Here is a 20,064-nt window from a genome sequence, read left to right on the forward strand (position 1 = left end):
AGAAAATCACCAGAACAAGAGGCCGCCCTGGGGCTGGTCTCACTTCCCTGTTCCCCTCCGGTGCCCTCCTTCATCCCCTCCCTTGGCACAGCTGGTCGTGGCCACAGCTCCGCCTCACCAAGGGCCGGGGCCCCCACCCTCCACCGCCATTTGGCCTCACTGCCGTACTGAAAGCGAAAGGAGGAGTTGGAACAGAAAGAAAAATAATAAAACCACTGAAAGAGCAGACACAGCTGGCAGAATATTGGAAAAATTCCCAGGCGGGAATTCCCAGCCCTCCAGGGCGCTGCCAGGCTGGGGACATTCTTAAAGGGCAATCCTAAAGTTCGCTCTCGGCACCTGAGCCCCGGCCCCTCCCCCACCAGAGGGGGTATCGGTGTGAGTCGGTGGGTGGCGCTGTTTTGCGGTGGGAGCAGAGCTAGGGTGGGAGGGAGAGGGTAGGGCTAAGGGGGACACCGAGAGGCGGGGACCCTGGTCGCTAGGCTAGGCAGCGCCTGAGGGTCAAGCCCTTCTGGGGTTTCCGGGGCCGGGGCCTTTCCCTGGGGCAGAAGGCGGCGAGCAGAAGGCTTGGCAAAGCCCCGTGGCGCGGAGGGGCGCCTGCATGTGTGGGGAGGGGCGCTGGAAAGAGGCGGCCCTGGCAGCAGCTGGGCGGGGGCAGCCAGAAAATTAAACTGGCTGCTCTTACTGAAGCCGCAGGGAGATCGTGCATCCGCTCAGGAAACGTGGATGAGAACTGGACGAGATTGAAACGGGGAGCTGGCTTGGGCTTCTGGGAGCCTGGAGTGGGCACGGCGGTGGTGGGCAGGCCGCCCAAGACGAGGGCAGGGGTACCGCCGCCCCCGGCAGCGCGGCCCCGGCCCACACAGGGGCCGGAGCTGGGACTTCCAGAAGGGAATGCAGGGGGCCCTGCAGCCGGGAGGGGGCCGCGGGAGCGGGGGCGGTGGCGCACCTGAACACCGGGCTTGCGGATTGGCTGATGGAATTCGCAGAGGAGGCGGAGTCTGGCCACTGTGCAAATCATCACGTCTTCTGGCCTCGCCTGGAGGCCTTTGGAGCTCCTGGTTGCATGCTCAGGGCTCGACCCCCCGGAAAGGCGCTCTCACCGCTCATGAATTGCAATGAATACTAATACAAGTAATCCACACTGAACTGTCAGTCAGTCCTATGATCTGCCAAGTTCATTAATTCCAGGCAAGGTAAGCCCAATCTACGGATACCTCTCCCCCTCTTCAGTGAGGCCAGGGGACTGCACTGCCCCCACCCCCCGCACCTCCAAGTCCGCCTGGCCAGCTGCCCCCCAGTTGATTCCACACACACCCGCAGATCAATCTTCTGAAAGCGCTGGATCCCCACTCCCCTCCCTGGTCTTTGCCACCCTCCAGACCGGTCCACATTACCTGCCAAGCTGACCTCACCCCTTCTTACTGCGGGTACTGGAGTAGTGAGGAAACACGGTCAGAGCACAGGCTCTGGGTTTGAATACTGCCTCCACCACTCCATGCCTAAGCTTTCTCGTCCGTGAACCAGAGACAAGACCCATGCTTCCTTTAGGTGGGCATTTTGAGGGTTAAATGAGTAAATATATATAAAGTACTTGAAACAGGGCAGGGCATGTAGTAAGCTCTCAATAAATGGGAGCTATCATTATTTGTAGTGTTCTGATTTCTATTTATTATTTACATGGCTTATTAGGATAAATGACATTTGTTATTTATATCTGTTATTATGCTAGAATGTCTACAGAGGAGGCAGTCTGGTTTACCAACTTCATCCTGGTAATTTGAGCAGTGTTTAGCACCCAGAAGACACTCAGTGGGGTGTGTTGGATTTATTTATTGTTGTAAACTCTGTTCCAACCAAACTCTTCCTCACGTATACGTTCCCACCTCCATGCCTTTGCTCATGCTGTTCCCACCTCTTGAAGGGCCTTACCCCATCCAGCATAATTCTTCCTCCTACTTCGAATTTCTAGCTCCCTGCCTCCTCTCCCCTCAGAGGACCTCCCTGGGCTCAGAACCTGCACGGAACAAGCATTCACTCAAGGCTCAGTGGTTTGTGGCTGGGGGTTTTTTATGCTTTGGCCCCAAAACAGAGTTTCCTCACTGACCTGGCACTTAGCGCTCACTGCCTCCCGCGGTGGCCCCTAAGAAGAAGAAGCACCCCAGCTCCCATTTGTGTCCTTTATCTTGTAGCTTTGACATTCAGAGAGGGCTCCCCAGGTGAAGCCCCCCTGAATAACGAGACATAACTAGACGTGTGGTCTCCAAACCACAGTTTCTGGGCTTCCTGTTTGGTGAGTTGAGAGACATGGCATCTGTTTGCCTAAGAAATATGAGCCAGGCAGCTCCACATCAACAGGCGGCTTTCCACCCCGGACGGGGCAACAGCTGCCTGTAACTTGGCTGTTTACGCACTAAAAAAAGAAATTCCATGGTGACCAGTTGACTCAAGCCAGCTCCCAATGTGAGGCGGTAGTTTCAAAGTGATCCCAATGACACCAGATGCTCTCCACCCAGTCCTTAATAAAGAGAAAAAAGAAAACAAGGGCAAAACTTCAACAGGAGTATGCCTGAATCAGTACTCGAAGCCGCCTGGAGGGGGCAGCGTCTGAGCTGAAGTTGGATCTGGAAGGTGTTGGCCTAACAGCCCCTCCAGGCAGGCTGGTCCCCTGAAAACTCCCCTTCCCCAGAGATGGGGCACTTACCACTTTGCAGCAAGGCCCGTTCCACCATTGGAAAGGTCCTGTCTGGAAAAAAGAAAAAAAAAAAGAAAGAAAGTGAGACAAAGAAAGAAAGAAACAAAGAAAGAGAGGGAAAGAAAGAAAGAAAGAAAGAAAGAAAGAAAGAAAGAAAGAAAAGAGAGAAAAAGGAAGAAAGAAAGAAAGAAAAAGAAAGAAAGAAAGACAGAAAAAAAAAAAAAAAGAAAGATCCTGTCTGGAATTCCGGCTGGAGAAGGGCAGAGGACAGGAGACTGACCTTACAAGTGGCAGGTATGGTCCAGGCTACACAAGGGCCTTCTTGGGGCGCCTGGGTGGCTCAGTCAGTTGAGCGTCCCACTTCAGCTCAGGTCATGATCTCACGGTCCCTGAGTTCGAGCCCCGCATCGGGCTCTGTGCTGGCAGCTCGGAACCTGGAGCCTGAATCCGATGCTGTGTCTCCCTCTCTCTCTGCCCCTTCCCTGCTCACACTCTCTCTCTCTAAAAAAGTAAACATTAAAAAAAAAAAGGAGGGCCTTCTTGAATAGCGTGATTTCATGTTTTCTCCACGAGCAACGGACACACACTCACCACACACTAGGCCTCCTAAGTGCATGGCATATCTCTGAATCCTCACACGAGGCCAAGAAGGCAGGCCCAATTATTCTGCCATTTTACAGGTGGAGAAAAGGAAGTCCAGGAAGCACCTGCCCCACTTGAAAATAGCTGAGCTGGTTCGAACCTGGCTCTGCTGGGCCCAGAGTCCATTCATTTTTTTTTTTTTAAGTTATTTGTTTATGAGAGAGAGCGTGTGCATGGGAGGGGCAGAGGGAGAGAGAGAGAGAGAGGGAGACTGAGCGAGTGAGAGAGGATCCCAAGCAGGCTCCACGCTGTCAGCACAGAGCCCGACATGGGGGCTTGAACCCACGAACCATGAGATCATGACTGAGCTGAGATCAAGACGCTTAACCGACTGAGCCACCCAGGTGCCCCCAGAATCCATTCTTAACCCTGGGGCTAAGTGGAACTTAGTGTCCCTGGCCCTGCCTGTCCCACTGGAGAGCCACCCCCGCCTCTCCAGCACCAGCGTCATGCTTCGCTCCTCCCAGTGGCTACTATCTATGTGAACTTTGCACTCTGCCCTTCTTAACCCAGGTGAAGGGCTTGCTGATAAAGGTTTATGGTTTCCTCCCAGCCTTGCTGGCGACAGACACCTGAGCCTGCTGCTTCCCCCTTCCCCCATCCCCACACTCACGTATACAAAGTCACCAGCCACCCTCACACACACAACACACATACATACCCACACGTTCACATATAGACACATAGACACTTGTACATTCACACACACACACACACACACACACACACCCCTCTGTGGTGGTTGATGGCTGAGGACTGACAGGCTTAGAGATTTACTTTCTAGAAAGTCATACCTGCCTCTCCTTGCTGCCCTTCCCCAGCTATCGGGCTTACAAGCTTCTGCCTCATTTCATGTTTAATAATGAGCCACTCTGGAAGGACCACGGTGGACACTTCTCTTGCCCACAGGCCAGCCTGGGCGTCCTCAGCAGGGAGTTGGGAACCAGCTTTCTTCCCCCATGCTGCCACCTTGTGGCCTGAGCTTGGAACTGCAGGTTCCCTGCTGGGGGTATAACCACTTCCCAGGGAGGTTCCAGTAGCCAAGTGGGCTGCTAAGGGAGGTCTACATCCAACCGTCCCCAGTCCACAGATGCACAAGCTAAGTAATGAAGATGCCCTCTTCCTTCACCCGATCCTTACAGGCACGCTCCGTTGGCGGGAGTGACGGGAGACGGATGTATGAACCTCTTGGACCAGGACCCTCATGGCAACCAAGCCCACAATCATCATACAATCACGGGACTCTTGGCTTATATCCATGTCTTCTTGACATCCTTAAAATCAACCCAATAGTGGATTTGGCTAAACCACCTGTGACAGCAGGTGACTGTGTGACCTCTGACACTAACCCAGGAGCTACTCTTCCCTCCTTCCCTAGGGTTCTGGAGGGTCTGCCTTTGGCTTCTCACCTGGAGCTTGAGCTCAGAGGTAGGTGTGACAGACTGACCCCCTGACCTCACTTGTTGCGTCCAACGACACTCTTCTGTCTTTGTGAGGCAATCCAGGATATGTCCCCACCTTTCCTTCTTGAGCCCAGAGCCAATGTGTTTCAGGCAAAGTGATTTCATCCAGTCTCTTAGTTTTACTCAGTTTTATTTTTGGCCCTTTGCTGCCGTGGGATGAGTTAATTCTATTCCCTAGGTGATGGCTCACGGTCATCATTAGTCCCGGCTAGTCCCCTCTCGTTTTATGTATTCCCCTTTACTCTATGAGTCCCTCCCATTTCCCTGCCCCAGAGGCAGCCGTCCTAGTATATCTTTTTATTTGTATGCATTCTGCAGTGCAGGGGTTTGTAGGCACGTATTGCCACCAAGCATGGGGCATCGCGTAGTGCCTTGTTCTTTTATTACCCTCTTTAGGTGCATATTATTTAATGTGTCTGGGGGCAGGATCAATGGATACAACATGTGAGAGAGTGGTAGTGCCTTAAGAGTTCACTGAGACTCTCTGCGCTGATGATAATGGAAGTGACTGCACCGAGTTATGTTTCCTAGAACAGACCCTCAGGATTGTGAGCCATGGCACCCTGATGAGGCACGGCTGCCCGCAGGCCTGGGTCCTCACCTCAGCTCTGCGGGACTTACCAAGAGCTCTGGCAGGTCTTTCGCCCTCTGACCGTGTCCTCATCCAGTAAATAACAGGCTAACCCAGGGCCCTTCGAAGGTTTCTTCTACCTTAAACAGTCTTTGAAAGCTGTTGTCTAGGATTCACCAGCCCTAGAATGTATTTAGTCTCTGAGATTCCTACTGAACACCCACTGCGAAGCCAGGCCGTCTAGGTGCCAATTCCAGCTTCCCCGCTTGCTACGGGACATTGGACAAATTACTTTTCATTCTTAAAATGGAGGTGGTGGGGTGCCTGGCTGGCCCAGTCAGCAGAGCGTGTGACTCTTGATCTCGGGGTTGTGAGTTCGAGCCCCGTGTTGGGCCCTGCACTGACAGTGTGGAGCCTGCTTGAGATTCCCTCTCTCCTCTCTCTCCCTGCCCGCCCCCCCCATGCTTTCTCTTTCAAAATAAATAAATAAACTAAAAAAATGTTTTTTAATAAAAATGGAGATAGCCATAGCACCTACTGTCTGAGGGGGAGATTAAATGAGTTAATACAGGTGAACAGTGCCTGGCACCTACTAAGCGTTCAGTAAGGTTATTGCTGTTTTTATTTAAACCCTATAATAACCCTATGAAGTAGTGTAATTAGTTCCATTTTACAGACGACAAGACCAAGGTTCAAGGAGCAAAGCAATTTGCCCAGGCTTGCGTAGTAGTATTGCCGGGAGCCAATTCCTGGTCTCCAGACTCTGAATGCTGTGCCCTTCCCCCCGCAGACAGACACAAGACCTCAATCCCCAGTGTGCAACCTGAAGTTGTTGCGCAAAACCTTCTCGCTGCTGATCTGATGCGAGGTGACCCAGGGGCCATTGTGGGGACAGCCACTGGCCCTGGTGGTCTTTTCGGTCTTCATCGGCATCCTTCTCCCATACCGTGACCCCTTCTAAGGAAGAACCTGCTTCCTCCGGGGGGTTCGTGGGTGTTCACGTTTGCCAGGCAGCCTCTGAGCCGCCCTGAATCCCAAGGTCAGGCCTGTTGGTAGCATATACATTCAGCCGGGATGTGCCAGAAGAGAGTGGGCCCGACGAGTCAGACCTTGGGTTCTAGTCCCGGCTGTGCCATTTCCTCTGGGCTAAGTTTGCTTCAGTTTCCACATCTGTACAATGGGCAGTAACGCTGAACAAAGTTGCATGAGCACTAAGTTTTAAGAGACTCTTCCAATCTTGACCGAACGCTAGCAGTTGCCCGATCCCTGTAGAACAAAATGCCTGTTATATAGCCTGATGTGGCCTGAAATGACTTGTCCCCCACTGTGTGCATTTAACATTTTTCCTTTCCCCTCCAGGAAGAGGACTGTCTGGACCTCTGCCATCGTTCCAAAGAAACCACCTCATTCTTTTGGGGGAGTTGCCAAATCCTAGAATGTCAATGCTGGAAAGGACCTTGTTGTGGGCCTTCTGGTCCCAGTGTGGCAAACTTGTCTCTCAAGGGCCACCCCCGCCTGAAGCCGTAAGGGAGGCCGGGTCAGAGCTCCAACGGAAGGAAGAGCACCGTGGTCCTTCTGCTCCAGGTACAGCCCGGAGGGGATGCAGGCCGCCACGTGAGCTCCGTGCCACCTCCAACACTGCTGCCTCCTACAGAGGTGCAAGCCGAGTACATGAAGGTCTCTTGTCATCTTTCACCTGACCCTCAGGGCTACCAGATCTGCCAGCCACGTTTGACACAGGAGGTAGGTTTGTACATCACTCGGACCAGCATAGGGCGGGGCCTACATCACACACGACTACTTACGATCATCACACAACTAGGGTTCCCGGGCTGATGGCTCTATCTTTTCAGCATTCTTTAGAATTATCATAGTAGATTTCAGGAAACAACTTGACCTCCACCTCCATGCACAATTTTAACCATGGAAACAGTGCACCTTTGTTACTATAGCCATTAAAACAGCGCAGGCTTCTTTCTTTTAGGAAAACAATGGAAATATTTGCTGGGAACCCCCAGACAGCCAGCTAGAAGAAAAGGCCAGAAAAGAGCAAACACAGGGTATAGAGCACCCTTTAAAGTGAGGGAAAAGCTCAGAAGGACAGCACTTATGTGCTGGCAGGCCTAAGGACAGCACAAAACGTGGGAAAGAAAAAGGAGGGGCCTAAAAACCCCACCTAACTGCGGTGTTTTTCCACAACCTGCCCACTCCCGGGACTCTAGGATTGGGCAGGCCATGAACAGGAGCTCGTCTTCAGTGGGGAGTGTGAAATCTTGGGCACAGGCTCCCTGTGAGGGACAGGTGGCTGAGACCCACCTCTGAGGCCCCTCCTGGTCCTGACACAAGTGCTGGGCTTGGGCTCAGAAGCTGGGGAGTTTTAAAAAATCGACTTAACCTTCCTACTATCTTTGTGACCTTGGGGAAGGCACTTCCTCTTTCTAGAATTCAGTTTCCTCATTTGTAAAGTGGGGCCATGATATCACCTCTCTCACACCCTGTAAACACCAGTGAAGAAACTTCCTACTCCAAACACACAAAATAAAATGGGATTTTTTTTTTATGTTTTTATTTATTTTTGAGAGAGCCGGGGGGGGGGGGAGGGGCGGAGAGAGGGGGAGACAGAGGATCCAAGGCAGGCTCTGCGCTGACAGCAGAGAGCCAGACGCAGGGCTTGAACTCACAAACTGAACCCTGAGATCATGACCTGAGCTGGACACTTCAAACCGACAGCCACCCCAGTCCGGTGCCCCAAGAAAACAGGATTCAAAACAAAACAAAACAAAACAAAACAAAACAAAACCTACTTATAAAAACTAGAAGCTATTGGATCACTTTATTCTTTTTGTTAGGTGTTCCATAATTTTTCTACCATGATCATGGATTACCTTTGAATTAAATGTGCGTAATTAAAGGGGATGGAATAGAGCTGATGTGAGGGGAAAATGCTGAGCTCGGCAACTCTCGGGGCCTCCTCTGCACCTCTTGTGGATGCTTTACACGCTGTTACCTCAGGTTTCTGTCTCAACAAGCCTGGAATGGAATCAGTGGGGCTCCCCCTTCTCGACTGCAAAGACTGAGTTCCCAGAGCCGCCAAAGGCCTTGCCATCACGAGGCCAAGGCCCCGGTGATGCGCCAGGAGCAGGTATTCAAATGCACAGCACTTTTATCAAGGTCAGACTTCCAACTCTGGGAAAAGCAGAACCTTCTTCCTTTCCTGCAACCTGACCACAGAGCCTCTGAGAAAAGCCTTCCCCATCCGAGCAACACTCTGGGAACCTGCTTCCTCCACTTCAGGTCAGGTTCATTTATTATTAAAGAACAGTCTTGTGTCCGGCCAAAGGTTTCTGTGTATGAACTTACTTTTTTTTTAAGCTTATTTATTTATTTTTGAGAGAGAGAGAGCAGAGGAGGAGGAGGACAGAGAGAGGAGAGAGAGAGGTGCCCCAGAAACAAATATTTTAAAAGTAAGTTCAAGGGCGCCTGGGTGGCTCAACTGGTTAAGTGTCCCATTCTTGGTTTTGGCTCAGGTCATGATCTCGTGGTTGTGCGTTCAAGTCCTGCATTGGGCTCCACGCTGGCAGTGCGGAGCCTGCTTGGGATTCTCTCTGCCTCTCTCCTGCTCGTGTTCTCTCTGTCTCTCAAATAAACTTAAAAAGAAAACTTAAAGTATTTCTGTGTAAAAGCATGTTTGCATGTGGTATTCTTTTCAGTAGCAACACAGTGCATTCTCTAAACCAAATCTCTAATTATACTGTGATAAGAAACATCTAGTAACGATTTAATATAAATGCTTTTCTGAAAAAAGGAGAAAAAAAAAAAGCAAGTTAAATCTCGAAATGTCCTGCCATGTGTATGCAGACTGCTTCTTTCAAAGGGCAAATACTGATCAATGGGGCTTTTGAAATCCCGTGGAGGGGCGGGGGTAGGCAGCCCACCTGTTCTCCCAAGCTCCAGAGTCACCACCTGCCGCCGACACACACACACACACACACACACACACACACACACACACACAGTCTGCACCCTGGCAACACAGTGCCCCACCCAAGACGCTGCCCCACCCTGATACTGAAACCGAGGCTGATGGGGCAATGTCTGAGCCGCCCAGGGGAATGGGGCAGATGAGGCCCTCTGCGGCCCGGAAAACCCTCCTTAAAAGAGCCGGTACCATTCTTCCACCCACAGGTGTCCGCCTGTTTGTTGCTCAAGAGTTCCAACCTGGCCACAGTAAGGAAGTGATACAGTGGAGCAGAGGATCGGGGGACCGCTTCGAAGCTGGCAGGGACACAAACCACCGCCTGAATCTGACCTGCACCGACTCCTGGAGCCGTGGACTGTTTGCTCTCTGTCTGAGGCTTAATCTGCCAGGGAGATGGGCAAGCGGCCAGGGCCCTCTCGGGTGAGGGGTTGAACAGCCAGGCGGCGGCACGCTGCCATACCAGATGTCATGGCTGGTCACTCAGAGGAGCTCTGGGCCAGGAGTCAGGAGGCCGAGCGCCGGGAGATGGCTCCAGCTGGGCTCCATGCATCTGAGCGACTCTCTCCCCCACAACCCTTCACTTCAGGCCCTCCAAGTGTGGAGTAAAGGGCTGGGCAGCAGAAGGATTTCTCATCCGTGCTGCACGAGTCTCGCAGACATTTGTGTTTAAAATATATACACAGGGGCGCCTGGGTGGCGCAGTCGGTTAGGCGTCCGACTTCAGCCAGGTCACGATCTCGCGGTCCGTGAGTTCGAGCCCCGCGTCGGGCTCTGGGCGGATGGCTCAGAGCCTGGAGCCTGTTTCCGATTCTGTGTCTCCCTCTCTCTCTGCCCCTCCCCCGTTCATGCTCTGTCTCTCTCTGTCGCAAAAATAAATAAACGTTGAAAAAAAAATTTAAAATATATACACATAGGTCGAACGATTTTCTTAAAGTATTTTTTTAAAGATAAAACCTATTCAACCATATGCATATTAACATGCTGAAGTTAATCTGCTTTTAGGTTGTTTTGGGGTAGACTTCCCTGTCACTTCTGGAATTGCAACATGTTAAAAAATGTAATCATTTGCATTTACTTCTCTCTATGACCAAAATACGGGAAAAAATGGGTTCTAAGGTCAATCTAAGACCGCATTCATCAAAACATTACTTTTCTTGTCTTTATAAGCCAGTATTATCCAGCAGAATTCACACTTTTTATAGCAATATCATCTAAACTGTTTTATGCAATTTATATTTCTTATAGAGGATTTCTTTCCAAAAATACACTGGGCTAGTTTTCACCTTTGAAAATCACCATCCCCAATAACCTCTAATTCCTCCTCTGGCTCGGACTTTCCACTCCTCTCCAATTCTAATCCCTGGACAAATTCATAGGGTCTTAAACTTAGTCCACAGAGAACCTTGAAACCTCTTGCCTTTACTTTGACACATGAGGCTTTTTTCTTTATATAACTAGCTTTGTACCCAAATCCCATTCTTCAGCACTCAGCTCAAGTACAACCTCTTCTATACAAAACACTTAACATGGTCTTGGACCTAAGCCTCTGTTTCTTCATCTGCAAAACGTGATAGCAGAACCTCCCTCAAGTGGTGAGTTTTTTTTTTTTTTTCAACGTTTATTTATTTTTGGGACAGAGAGAGACAGAGCATGAACGGGGGAGGGGCAGAGAGAGAGGGAGACACAGAATCGGAAACAGGCTCCAGGCTCCGAGCCATCAGCCCGGAGCCTGACGCGGGGCTCGAACTCACGGACCGCGAGATCGTGACCTGGCTGAAGTCAGACGCTTAACCGACTGCACCACCCAGGCGCCCCAAGTGGTGAGGTTTAAGTGAACTGGTGGAAGGTGTATCTAAAATACCAAAACATCGACACATGAGTGCAAGGAGCGCTCACTATTCTATTGTCTTTATTACTGTCTCTCATGTTATCAACACAGTGGAAAAGACTTTGGAGTCAATGAAGTCTCAGTTCTACCATGCAATAAATGTGTGACCTCAGGCAAAGAATTTGGCCCAGTATTCTCAATAGGGTAGTAATGCCTCCTAGTGGGTGGTTGGGGAATTGATGTGGTGTTTTTAGGACTGTCCCATTGGTCACGGAGCATAACCGGCTTTAGGAGAAGGGGACAGAGATACTAGATGTCTGGCACACAAAGGATTGCCCATGTCGTGGGACTGGGCCAATATGGGTCAGGTACATAGTATGAAAGGTGCCTGGATAAGGCCATTAAAGAGAATGAGTAAACGGAATAAAGACATTGTCTAGAAATAATTGAATTGCCCTGTGCATTCAGACTACTCAATTTTTCCTAATTCCTAATTCCAGTTATTCCTCTTCTTCTATCAAGGGATATGTGCTATTTAATACTTACACAATATTTTGGTGCCAGGAACTGTTTTGAGCATGTATCAATTCACTTAAAAACCTCCTAAACCCAGGGGACAGGTACTCCTCATTTACTCCCCTCCCCCTACTCCATGTGATAAGGAAGTTGTTTTTGACATTACAGTGTTAAGGCCCAGCACATCCGTGAGAACACTGTGTGTACCTCATTTCTCCAATTCATCAGTGTGTTGTCTTGGCATGTTATCCTTACCCCCACCTCTTATCATATTCAAGTAAGTCTGAACGAATCTCTCATTTCTTCCTGGCTCTAGTTTTTATTCTGGTGTCTACATGTGCCTTCACTTTCATTTTCCTGTAAGACAAGTATGGAATGGTTTCAAGCAGGTTCAAGCATCTGACTTATGTCTTCTGGCAGTTACACCTGACTTTCATAAAGAAATGCACACCTTTAATAAAATGCTTTCCTTTTTTTTTTTTTATCTCAGTTAAGGCTTCATCTTGATTTTTTTTTATAATGAACATAGAAAATGGACTTCACTTTCAAATAGTCAAGGATCTTTTACAATTTTTTTTTATTTTTATTTTTTTATTTTTTACTGTCCCTATCTGAGCTTCTTGAGTAATGGGAAATAATAACCCCAATATCATGGAGTTGGTAATGAGAAAAAGCACCACACGTGTGCTCAGCATACAGTAATTTGAGCTCCCTTCCCGTCTGATTGTCTACCTTTTCTCTCCACACCTTGCTCAAGGGGGATATCCCCAACACCAACACTGTGAATGTGCTGAAAGAAGGCTCAAGCCAAGTGCCATTTTCGGGTGACAACAATCTCATCCAGCTGTTAGGTGACACCAGAGCAGGTGCCTAAGGGACGCTGGATTTTCAGTCCAGCCCCACAGCCTCTCTACAGAAGCTGCCTCTCCCTGCAAGATTAAGAGGCAAGAACAGGGATGGGCACAGGGTATGGCCAGTGGGCAGGATCCCAGGCCAAGGACATGGATAGGCTTTGTTCCATATACAAGGGAGGCCTGGGGTAAGGAAAAGACAAATAGACCAATAGGACGACTGTGGGATCAGAAGTAGATCTTAATCCTTACTGCTCTTTAGAATCACCTGAGGAACTTTTAAAGTGTACAGACATCAAGTTCCCCACCTCAGATAAAATGTATCAGGACTTCTGGGGACCAGGGTCCAGGTGTTAGTGATTTTTCAGAAGTTTTCCAGGTGATTCCAATATGTAGGCAAAGAGTAGAAAGTCACTGACAGACTCATCAATGATACCATGTTAGGTCTGTTTTGTTATCCCCAACTTTACAAGAAAGAAATTAAGGAAAATAAGTGACTTGCCCCAGGCACACAGCCAAAAGATGGAAATCTGAATCCAGACTGGACTAATTTGAAAACCCATTTTTATTTACTTTTTCCAAGTCTATTTATTTTGAGAAAGAGAACAACCTGACTGAGCCACCCAGGCGTCCCTGAAAACCTGTATTTTCTTCTTAGCTGATGCCAGATATGAACCTTTTTTTTTTTAAGGTTTATTTTGAGAGGAATAGTGAATGGGGACGGGGCAGAGAGAGGGAGAGAGAATCTCAAGCAGGCTCTGCACTGCCAGTGCAGTTCAAACCCATGAAACTGTGAGATCATGACCTGAGCCAAAGCCAAGAGCCGGATGCTTAACTGAGCCACCCAGGTGCCCTGAAAATCCATTTTTTAAAGAGCCATCTAACACTCCTCTAACCCTTCATCCTATCTTTCCCACCCACCTCCCTATATCCCTATGACTTCAGAAGCTCCTTTCTTGAAATCTGCCTAGATCCTTTTAACCACAGAGGTCTCTCTTAACCTTGGACCCCTGAAGTCAATCCCTTCAAACTGTACAGACTCAAAAGTTGGTAAAGGACCAGGGTCAGTGGAAACACACTGTCAGTATGTACTGGGGAATGTGAAGAGTGAACTGGGGGCACTCTTGCCTACCCAGCACCATAAAGGAGTCAGTTTCACTAAAAAGTCATTCCTTGGGTACTTACTGCATACAAGTGTGAGGCTATTACTAACTAAGCAGTATATCATCACATGGTGAGTGACACATATATGTCACATTACTACATTCTCAAGATAGTAACAGGAAGCAGTTGTTTTCTATTTCTGTCCTTCGGATGAGAAAATGAAACCCTAGAGATTATGCAGCTGGTCCAAAGTCATGAGCTAGAAGCAAGGAAGCCAGAATTCCAATCCTGACTACTGGCTTCAAAGCCTGAAGGCCTTAACATTATGATGCTCCCTGAAACTAGCACTGGATTAGCTGTTGGGGCAGTCCTTGTCCCAGCTCTGCCAAGGTATCCTTGTTGTCACCTTGGGCAAATTCAGCTTCTCACCTCTAACCATAACACTGGGACTATGGATTCTAAGACCCCTTCCAGTTAACCCACACCTGGTCCTGCAACCTGGGCTACACCCTTCCAACTCAATCACTACTGGACTGCAACCTTGGACAACTTGCCCAGCCGTCTCTGTACTTCAATCTCAATAAAGTGGGATGATCACATCTGCCTTATAACTAATCATCTCAATCATTTTCTTCCTGTCAACTGCCATCAAATCCAAAAAGTTGGCCCTGGTTTAGGAACCAGTCTTGGATGAGGCACATGGTAAGTACTTAACCTTTCCCTTCATCCATCTGTTGAGAATTAATCATAATCATCTAAAGAATGGAGCATTCTTCCGGGTCAGTAGACTGCAGCTGCTAGTGGACAATGAAGTAGCTTTAATCAGGGTTCCTGGGTGGCTCAGTTAAGCATCCGACTCTTGATTTTGGCTCAGGTCATGATCTCAGGGTGATGAGATAGAACCCCATGGCAGGCTCCATGCTGGGTTATTAAGTCTCTCCCTCTCCCTGCCACTCTCTCAAAAAATTTTAAATAGCTTTAATTAACAAGTCCACTGTCAAAATGTAAGCAATCATTGAGATGTGCCTGCTTTTTCTCCCAAGCCAATAAGAAATGTTGTACAATAGACTCCTAACTTGAACCACCTGGTTTTGAAGCCAGAGAAGGTGCTGTCTTGAATCTGCAATAGCTTTGTCCAGCCAAGGAATTCTTCTGCAGTGTTTTCCCGGAGTCCACTAGAGGAGAGGGGAGGGGAGGGGAAGAAAAATAAAGAGGAGCACCTGGGTGGTTCAGTCAGTTAAGCAACCGACTTCGGCTCAGGTCATGATCTCACAGCTCGTGTTCAAGCCCTGTGTTGGGCTCTGTGCTGACAGCTCAGAGCCTGGAGCCTGCTTCAGATTCTGCATCTCCCTCTGTCCCTCCCCCACTTGCAGTCTCAAAAATAAACATTAAAAATAAATTGTGCATTTTTCTCTATTAGGTTGATGGTTAACGGGGCACCTGGGTGGCTCAGTTAGGCGTGCAACTTCAGCTCAGATCATGATTTCATGGTTCATACGTTGCAGTCCTGCATCAGGCTCTGCACTGACAAGTGTGGAGCTGGCCTGGGATTCTTTTCCTCTTTGCCACTACTTGCACTTTCTCAAAAATAAGCTTTTAAAGTTAAAAGGCCCCAAAATTTACCGGTCCTTGCCTATAAGATGCCACATGCACCAATGTTGCTCACATTGCTGAGTTAAAACTAGGGTGATGTCGAGACTAGGAGACCAGAGTAGCCACAGCAACTACCCATAGCTTCAAACCACTCACAAGGTGAATAACGAACTTAAGACGCATCAGTGTCAACCTATTCACGATGTACAGCTTTGTCTTCCACAGACAAGGACAACATGGACATTCAGTGGTCCTTTGCAAGAAATCTTAGCTTACTGCTTTTGGTACCTGCCCAGATGGCAGCATGTACTGCATTTAGTATATACACCTCAAATATGCAGGCTTCAGGTGTGTAAAAAAGAAAAACCTGGACACATGGTTAGCATTTCTTGCTGTATTAATACTTGCTCATCATGGGGCACCTGCGTGACTCGGTTGAGTATCTGACTTTAGATTTTGGCTCAGGTCATGATCTCCTGGCTCATGAGGTCAAGCCACACACATCCAGCTCTGCGCTGATGCGTGATACTCTGTCCCTCTCAAAATAAGTACTTGGTTCATCACATGTATCTAAATTTCTAGGGTGGGGGGGGGGGACACCTTTTACCAAGTTACTTCTAAAAAAAACACGGAGGTCACGTACAATTTACACTTTTTGCCATGAATATGTTTGCAATTAAAAAGAGAGCCCCCAGAGGCACCTGGGTGGCTCAGTTAAGCATCCAACTCTTTTTTTTATTTTTATTTTTATTTTTTTTTTAAGCATCCAACTCTTGAGGCTCGGGCCACGATCTCACAGTTCTTGAGTTTGAGCCCCACTTCGGGCTCCATGCTAACAGTGCAGCACCTGCTTAGGATTCTCTGCCCCTCCCCTGTGCTCTCAAGATTAAAAAGAGAAGCCCCAAATCCTGACAATCAACTGCATGACAAATTGCAGCTTATGAATGGGTTGAGAAAGCTAAGGTGTAGAATGGAATACAAGGGCTTTCGAGTCAAGGCTGCCCTGGGTTATAAATACACTACTTGTTTAGTAGGATGAGGAATGTGTGAGAACTTCTTTCTTCCCTGTTATTCACCTCTCAAGTGGTTCAACATCACGTAAGAAAAAGGCCCCGCACAATGTTCAGCAGAGTGGTACTCAAAACACTTTCTTTCCTGACCACTGCAAGAGTCCTTACCAAAGCATCCAGCACTCTAACGCATGGGTTCCTAGCCCCTCCAAATGATAGGTGTGTTCATCCACTCCTTACTATCCACAAAGAACGCAGCTTCTGCTCCCAACCTCACTCCTGGGGAGTCAATTTCATGTCAGGTGGACAGTTATATACATTGCTAACTGAAGTCTGACCAGGACTGCCAGTTCAATTTCTTGTCCCCATTGAAATCGGACAGCTGGAATGTAGGAGCCAGCCATTAATGCAATCTGATACATCAACTTCTCAGCGTCCAGCCAGGACGATGAACAAGTTATCCCACACCCGTTTATTTGGTAGTACAACCCAAAGGAAGTCAAAAATCCTGACTTGGAACTACTTCCAATTCATGGTTATAGAATCCTTTACCTCCAAACCCTAGTGCAGTTTGCACACTCAATTGCTTATACCCTCAACTCCTACTTTATGATTAAGGTACTCATTTCTTCACCTGATTCCTTATGGCTTACCTATGAGCTCCACTTTTAGTCCCAACACCTTGCCATCTGATCCAATTCATCTGTTTTCCTCTGTTGCTAAGGGACTTTTCAAAGATCCCTCAACTAAAGATTTGCACCTCATGCCATGTCCAAAAACCTTTCTTGTAGGCCACATGAAGCCCTACAACCAATAGCTCTCAAGTCATCCTAAAATGGATGAAACACTAAGAAATTAGTGAAGCTTAGGTCTCACTCTTGAACTCAGGTCAAACAACTACTTGCTAGATACTGAGCTACTATGTGCATCCTTGAATCCCACTCCACAAAGTCCCTGGGTCTTAGACTACCATAGAAGAAAAGTAGGACACAAAAACAATTGAATGACAAATTTACATTCCAGTTTATAATTATTTGTAAAGCACTCTTGTTGAATCTTTTTGTTGTTGAAAGTTTTTTTTATCTATAAATAAATTCTGGAGGCAGAGAGCCAGCTGGAATGGGCTATTAGCATTAAGCAACCTTCCCCCTTGGCTTTAATTTGCAGTTCGGATGGTTAAAAAAAAAAAAAAAAAAACCCACCCCTGAAAGGATAGTAACTTGCCCCATATGAAATCTCAATGAGATACACACTGAAACAAAGGTGCCATTTACAGATGAAGCAGAGTTAAGGGTACTTGGCTGGCTCAGTGGGTATAGAGGGCAGGACTTGACTTTGAGCCCCTTATCAGTAAGAGAGATTAAAAAATAAAAAGCAGGAAAAATCGCCTATGTACTATTTTTCTGAAGAGCTCAACTGTGCTCTGCAAAGAATATTCTCCATAGAAGAACCTCTCCAAATTACTAGGAAGCAAGTAACAATGTTTCCAGAAAGTTTCACTTTCTCAAAACCAAGTATATACCTGCACCAAAAGTTGTAGTAAAGGCACTAACTGACCCCATTCTAAGACTTTAGTAGAACAATCCTTAATATACAATGTTATGTATGTCACATAGAATGGAAGAAAAAGTATAGTAGTATTATACACATGTATTTCAGGTTGTTAGTTTGGGAAACTTTTTGGCTGTTACATGTTCTGAAGGATTAAGAAGAACTGAGATACTGAAGGAATCTAAAAACTGTATCATGAATTTCAGCAATCCCAATTTAAAAAAAAAAAAATCAAGCAGGTGATGTATTAGGTTTATCAAGACAAATTTTCAATGACGTCTTCTCAGAACCTCCCAAGTGTGCTGTACAACTGAATTTTTTTGAGGTATCCAAGGAATATTTAATAGGATGAAGAAAATTTGTGAGGACACAGAAAACTGAATTCAACACTATCAGTTTTGATAAAAATATACTCCAACCCAGTTTTTCTTCAGCTACTTTAATCAGAAGTCTTTTGTTCTCAAAAAAAAAAAAAAAAAGAAAAACCAGAAGTCTAGTACAAAAATATACAACTGAAAGACATTACCACCAACTAGATCTGTCAACTAAATCGTGTTGAGGATTCTGAAAATAAAAAGTACTAAACCAGTGGTCTTAATCAGGGACATTTATCACCTAACTCTTCCAAGTAACACAGTGCTTACTCTTAAAAAAGTAAATGAGCCTGGCAACAGGCTGTGTGTATTTTAAAAAACTTCTATGATCAACACCATTCCTGATAAAGAATTGTAATAATATGAACCATATTAACTAATAAAAAAGCAGGACTTCTCATCCAGATATAGGTGAGTCCAACTAAAAGAGATGCCATCTAATGACCACACCTTTGTAAGGAAATATTCAAAGTATATAAACAGTAGATAAGAGGTATCTACAATCTGACAAAATTCAAATTTCTCTGGCTAATTTATCTTCACCTTTCTGCTTAAGACATGAAGGTCAGAAGTAACCCACATTAAGTGAGAACTACAGATAATTATTTTGAAAAATCATAAAACTAACAATCCTTCTGTTTCCTTCAATTACCACCCAGGATTAACAGTGACCTCTAGGGAACACCTGCAGTCACTACACTAAGAGGTCAGTTTTTGTGACTGACCTCTTGCAGTATTATACTCCTCCATTCAGGACACAGTACACAGTTGGCTAATGAAACTTAATTTTTGAAATTAGAGTAGCCAGAACTTTTAATGGCCACAGCTAAGTGTGCAATAAGGTTTTTAACAGTTTCTATCCTCCATTATTTTTTGTCACAAGCTATAAAATTGCTGGGGCTTCTGGTTAAAGTGACTGCAAATTTGGCCTAGAAGTCAGGATAACTCCCTGAGATCAACTTTATCTTAAGTTCTGTATAAGCCACATTATAACCATGACCTATCTCCTTTCTACAGAAATCCATTTTAGGACTTTGCAAGTTGTATGTTGCCAAAAACATCCCTATCAATGTCCAATGTAATTAGTGATGTACCATATTACTTCCATGACCTTTAGTATCTTGCCTTGTTCTGAACAAGTTTTAAAACGCTAGGAGGAAATGCCAAAAGACAAAAGGCCCAAAGCCAGAGCTCCCAGTACATCAACAGTCTTAAGTATCTTCTATAAGAAGGCTCATCCCAAATCTGAATTCTACCTTGTGACACCAATCTTCCTTTGTTGGTATCTGCATGAAAGGTTAGTAAGGACCACTGGAAATTTATTTAGGCCCTCCCTACACCTTATAAAGTATCTTTACAGATTGAACTCAATGCAGTGACTTCTTTCAAATTAAAGAAAGTCAGTATAGCATATTCCAAAACTATCTTTAAATAGCACATTTAAGGAAACTAAGCCACAAGGTAGTTGCATTATGATTTAATCTAATCGCACAAAAATTTGAAATTACAACTCCTCTGGGTTTCTAAGAGGAAGGTTATGCATGCCTCCATATTCAATTCTGCACCGTTACATTTGAACCATATAGTGAAATTTACATCATAATGGATCAATTTAGAATTTCCATGCAACACCTCTGATTATATAAAATGGAAGCAATTTTTAAAGCTTTGTGGAAGGTCTCATGCTAATGATAAAGCCTTTTCTATGGGCCACTTTGGGTTATAATGTACCAGGTTGCTATACTTTAAGATGTTGGTCACGGAGTATCACGGTCTTTGAACTGGCTCCTACTCCTAAAAAATGGTTAAGTACGATCACTTAGGTGACACCAAGAATTCCCTTCAGCCTCAATTGTGTTTAAGATTTGTGTAACCAACGGATTTCCA

At 46.6% G+C, this 20,064-nt stretch overlaps 1 long non-coding RNA gene across 1 annotated transcript; it reads right to left on the reverse strand.

The window, feature by feature from the left end:
- Nucleotides 1-1,813: 1,813 nt before the first annotated feature.
- Nucleotides 1,814-3,088, reverse strand: LOC124528826 (uncharacterized). The gene is made up of 3 exons (XR_006966241.1): nucleotides 2,976-3,088; nucleotides 2,705-2,746; nucleotides 1,814-2,518 (listed from the first exon to the last, which is right to left on the reverse strand). It is a non-coding gene; the product is annotated as an uncharacterized LOC124528826 (long non-coding RNA).
- Between the last annotated feature and the right edge of the window lie 16,976 nt (nucleotides 3,089-20,064).

The sequence above is a fragment of the Lynx rufus genome, unplaced genomic scaffold (genome assembly GCF_022079265.1).
Source record: "Lynx rufus isolate CCGP_SWC_20201006 ecotype Redwood Valley unplaced genomic scaffold, mLynRuf1.p SCAF_6, whole genome shotgun sequence".
NCBI lineage: Eukaryota > Metazoa > Chordata > Mammalia > Carnivora > Felidae > Lynx > Lynx rufus.